Genomic DNA, 6,060 nt, shown 5'->3' with positions numbered 1-6,060 from the left:
GAAAGCAAAAGTCCACTTTGTGCTTGAAATATAAGCTTTTTTGAGAAGTTTGTCCGTTGATGCGGTGACGTCGTAATCGCAATGCGCATGCGCATATGTCGTGTATTTTAACTTTGTATATTATGAATTTTGATCCGTAAGCGGCCCTATGTTGGCCTAATGGGTAGGGCACTGGTCATTGAAGCACTTGGGTCAGCAAGACCCGGGTTCGAACCCCACGCTAGGTTAAGTGTAACAAAAAAAGGTATACCAAAAAAACGAAAAAAAGACAAAAACAAAAAAAAACAAAAAAAAAAAAAAAAAAAAGCCCAGTGCTGATCTGACCGGTGCCTGATAGCCAACAGGGCCTATTTTTAGTTGCCATGTATCAACGTTATTTTTTCTCCTCAATCTGAATATATATACATATTATCATAACATGTATGTAAATTATCGAATGAATATCAAGTTCATTTCGGCATCATGAACAGTTAAATGACTTCATGAATTCAGTTAAATGATTTCGTTCATGTATATCTTATAATTTTAGTTACATTTTAAAAATATAAACAAAAACCTTTGCGAAATATTTAATGATATTTTTATTGCTTTGCGCCCTACATCGCCGTTTGCCGCTTGTTTCCCGCTTGCAAACGCGCGGTTCAGTTTCAGCTCAAGCATCAATGACAGACGCCTTCAAGCACTGGACATTTAAGAAGCGTTTGTTTTGTTTTCGTGTTGTCAATAAATGTGAACCATGTGCCACCATCGGCAACTATTTGTGATTATGCCAAGCCTTTGTGTAAATTTCGGAGTTTGGAGGTTTATTTCCGATCAGAAGGCAACCACTATTGAGGTTGTAAGCGAGCTAACAGCAAGGTATGCTGACCGGCACACTGTGGTTTCCACAGTTAGCTACCTGCTAGGCTAGCTACTACCATTCACTTGAATGTGTTTGTTCTTTAGCATGCTAGCTTGATTTACAGGCTAACCAAATTAGCTGTTTAAAGTCCTAAACAGGTATTCGCTGGAATCATACATGACTATTAGAGACAATGACAGACGGTATCAAATGAATATTTATTACTGTTTGGTGTTGGAAAAACGTTTGTCGATGTCTATGACACGACCTAGCCTACCCAATTGGTAGGCTATCATTGGACCTATCTTAGACCTACCGTTCGACAAGCAATACATTTGAATTAAATTTGTATGAAGTAATGAAATGCAGTTTGGTATCTAATCAAGTGCAACACGTGCAGATTGTATAGAATGCAGTATTTAGAGATACAATGCAGTTAGTTACAGCTAGTGTAAGTAAAGATGGTTAATAGATATGTGCAGAGTAGATAAATTACCTAGGGAAATGCATGTGTGTGTAATGTAGTTATGGCAGTACAATGCACAGGGCAAAGAAAAATAGCATGGCATAAATAAATGTGATAAATACAGATGGAATCATACAGATTATCCTATACCACTGTAGATAGGGCTATACAGATGTGAATTGAAGAGGAACACTGTACAGATTTTGTATGGATGGTAAGGTATGGATAGAGGGGAAGGAAAGAATGGTCTTTGGGAAGAGTTCAATAAGGTGACCGCTGTGGGAAAGAAGTGGTTTCTGAACCTGCTTGTGTTAGTCCGCAAACTGTGAAAATGGTAGAGCCTGGGGGAGGAGCAGAAAAGAGCATGGCCCGATGACAGTAGTCTGATCTTACATGCCTGGTGCAGGCATCTCTTCTTGTGGACCTCCTGTGATTGCCTGTCAGCAATTCTCTCTCAGCTTAGTACTCTTTTAAGGTTCACACTGTCAGTTCTCAAAAATTAAATGTTGATCATGCGTCAATACTCATTTAAACCTTAAAGTAATCAAAATGTAATCCAAAAGTAATTAGTTACATTACTTTTCAAAAGTAATCAGAAAAGTTACACTACAATTACATTTTAAACAAGGTAACTTGTAACTGTAACGGATTACTTTTTAAAAGTAACTTACCCAACACTGCTGATAGCCAACAGGGCATATTTTTAGTTGCCATCAGAGGTGGGGACTCGAGTCACATGACTTGGACTCGAGTCAGACTCGAGTCATTAATATTAAGACTTTTGACCTGACTTGAAAAAATATTCAGAGACTTAGACTTGACTTGGACTTTTACACCAATAACTTGGGACTTGAATTGGACTTGAACCTGTTTACTTGCAAAGACTTGATTTTTTTACCCCAAATCTAAATTTTAAAACGCATATTAATATTTATAAAGTGCACCCCATTAATTTCATTTCCGTCCTTCTGACGCAGACCGGTCCTCTGCTTTTCCACACTCTGTACGTTGTGTGTGTGTGTATGTGTGTGTGCATGAGCTGCAGCACAACCAATCAAATGGGGGGGTCAGCGAACGTGAATTGTTACCGGGCGGGGTGTAAAATGGACACAAATTAAGTATTATATCGCGATCGATCGATCGCCAGTGGTTGGTGCCAGAGCGAACTAGTAACTCATTGAATCATAGATAAGGATCAGAGGTAAATAAACTAGATTTTTTTTTTCGGCGTGAGAAATCTGGGCTTATAAGAAAAGGCTCTTCCCCCTACTGTTACCTTATTAATTTGTGGAACTAATAAAAGACCAGCACCTGTATTCTGTAAGATTCTGTTTGGTCATGTAGAGTTTTCTTTTCACCTACTGCTTGAGTCCACATCAGGTTCTTCCAAATGGACAGCAGAATCCTTTTCATATGTAAAAGGTAAAGACATTGAAGAGAATTCGATACAGGACACCAACATTTTTATTACTGAATCATGATTGATGCAATGACATTTTATATTTTTCACTCTTTATGAGTTTTGTCTGACTTGGTCTTTTTCATTTTTCCACCCATGCCTTTTGAGCACAACTTGAACGGAACAGCAGAGGACAGAACAAGCATTAGAAGATGAAGGTAATCAAAGACACATTGAATACAACATGTGTACATAATAAATTGTCAGCATTAAACAGTAATTGGTGTGACACTACTGTGCAATATTCTGTAAGATTCTGTTTGGTCATGTAGAGTTTTCTTTTCACCTACTGCTTGAGTCCACATCAGGTTCTTCCAAATGGACAGCAGAATCCTTTTCATATGTAAAAGGTAAAGACATTGAAGAGAGGTTGATACAGGACACCAACATTTTTATTACTGAATCATGATTGATGCAATGACATTTTATATTTTTCACTCTTTATGAGTTTTGTCTGACTTGGTCTTTTTCATTTTTCCACCCATGCCTTTTGAGCACAACTCGAACGGAACAGCAGAGGACAGAACAAGCATTAGAAGATGAAGGTAATCAAAGACACATTGAATACAACATGTGTACATAATAAATTGTCAGCATTAAACAGTAATTGGTGTGACACTACTGTGCAATATTCTGTAAGATTCTGTTTGGTCATGTAGAGTTTTCTTTTCACCTACTGCTTGAGTCCACATCAGGTTCTTCCAAATGGACAGCAGAATCCTTTTCATATGTAAAAGGTAAAGACATTGAAGAGAGGTTGATACAGGACACCAACATTTTTATTACTGAATCATGATTGATGCAATGACATTTTATATTTTTCACTCTTTATGAGTTTTGTCTGACTTGGTCTTTTTCATTTTTCCACCCATGCCTTTTGAGCACAACTCGAACGGAACAGCAGAGGACAGAACAAGCATTAGAAGATGAAGGTAATCAAAGACACATTGAATACAACATGTGTACATAATAAATTGTCAGCAATAAACAGTAATTGGTGTGACACTAGTGTGCAATATTCTGTAAGATTCTGTTTGGTCATGTAGAGTTTTCTTTTCACCTACTGCTTGAGTCCACATCAGGTTTTTCCAAATGGACAGCAGAATCCTTTTCATATCTAAAAGGTATAGACCAGAGGTGGGGACTCGAGTCACAACGTGAATTGTTACCGGGCGGGGTGTAAAATGGACACAAATTAAGTATTATATCGCGATCGATCGCCAGTGGTTGTTGCCAGAGCGAACTTGTAACTCATTGAATCATAGATAAGGATCAGAGGTAAATAAACTAGATTTTTTTTTTCGGCGTGAGAAATCTGGGGGGCCTTATAAGAAAAGGCTCTTCCCCCTACTGTTACCTTATTAATTTGTGGAACTAATAAAAGACCAGCACCTGTATTCTGTAAGATTCTGTTTGGTCATGTAGAGTTTTCTTTTCACCTACTGCTTGAGTCCACATCAGGTTCTTCCAAATGGACAGCAGAATCCTTTTCATATGTAAAAGGTAAAGACATTGAAGAGAATTCGATACAGGACACCAACATTTTTATTACTGAATCATGATTGATGCAATGACATTTTATATTTTTCACTCTTTATGAGTTTTGTCTGACTTGGTCTTTTTCATTTTTCCACTCATGCCTTTTGAGCACAACTCGAACGGAACAGCAGAGGACAGAACAAGCATTAGAAGATGAAGGTAATCAAAGACACATTGAATACAACATGTGTACATAATAAATTGTCAGCATTAAACAGTAATTGGTGTGACACTACTGTGCAATATTCTGTAAGATTCTGTTTGGTCATGTAGAGTTTTCTTTTCACCTACTGCTTGAGTCCACATCAGGTTTTTCCAAATGGACAGCAGAATCCTTTCATATCTAAAAGGTATAGACATTGAAGAGAGGTTGATACAGGACACCAACATTTTTATTACTGAATCATGATTGATGCAATGACTTTTTTATATTTTTCACTCTTTATGAGTTTTGGCTGACTTGGTCTTTTTCATTTTTCCACCTATACCTTTTGAGCACAACTCGAACAGAACAGCAGAAGACAGAACAAGCATTAAAAGATGAAGGTAATCAAAGACACATTGAATACAACATGTGTACATAATAAATTGTCAGCATTAAACAGTAATTGGTGTGACACTAGTGTGCAATATTCTGTAAGATTCTGTTTGGTCATGTAGAGTTTTCTTTTCACCTACTGTTTAAGTCCACATCAGGTTCTTTCAAATGGACAGCAGAATCTTTTTCATATCTAAAAGGTATAGACATTGAAGAGAGTGTCATGCAGGACACCAATATTTTCATTACTGAATCATGATTTATGCAATGACATTTTATATTTTTCACTCTTTATGAGTTTTGGCTGACTTGGTCTTTTTCATTTTTCTACCCATACCTTTTAAGCACAACTCGAACGGAACAGCAGAGGACAGAACAAGCATTAGAAGATGAAGGTAATCAAAGACACAATGAATACAACATGTGTACATAATAAATTGTCTGCATTAAACAGTAATTGGTGTGACACTAGTGTGCAATATTCTCTAAGATTCTGTTTGGTCATGTAGAGTTTTCTTTTCACCTACTGCTTGAGTCCACATCAGGTTGTTCCAAATGGACAGCAGAATCCTTTTCATATCTAAAAGGTATAGACATTGAAGAGAGGTTGATACTGGACACCAACATTTTCATTACTTAATCATGATTGATGGAATGACATTTTATATTTTTCAGTCTTTGAGTTTTGACTAACTTGGTCTTTTTCATTTTTCCACCCATACCTTTTGAGCACAACTCGAACGGAACAGCAGAGGACAGAACAAGCATTAGAAGATGAAGGTAATCAAAGACACATTGAATACAACATGTGTACATAATAAATTGTCAGCATTAAACAGTAATTGGTGTGACACTAGTGTGCAATATTCTGTAAGATTCTGTTTGGTCATGTAGAGTTTTCTTTTCACCTACTGCTTGAGTCCACATCAGGTTCTTCCAAATGGACAGCAGAATCCTTTTCATATCTAAAAGGTAAAGACATTGAAGAGAGTTTGATACAGGACACCAACATTTTCATTACTTAATCATGATTGATGGAATGACATTTTATATTTTTCACTCTTTATGAGTTTTGGCTGACTTGATCTTTTTCATTTTTCCACCCATACCTTTTGAGCACAACTCGAACGGAACAGCAGAGGACAGAACAAGCATTAGAAGATGAAGGTAATCAAAGACACATTGAATACAACATGTGTACATAATAAATTGTCTGC

This window comes from Brachyhypopomus gauderio, chromosome 7 (genome assembly GCF_052324685.1).
Source record: "Brachyhypopomus gauderio isolate BG-103 chromosome 7, BGAUD_0.2, whole genome shotgun sequence".
Lineage (NCBI taxonomy): Eukaryota > Metazoa > Chordata > Actinopteri > Gymnotiformes > Hypopomidae > Brachyhypopomus > Brachyhypopomus gauderio.
This window is presented reverse-complemented; position numbering follows the sequence as displayed.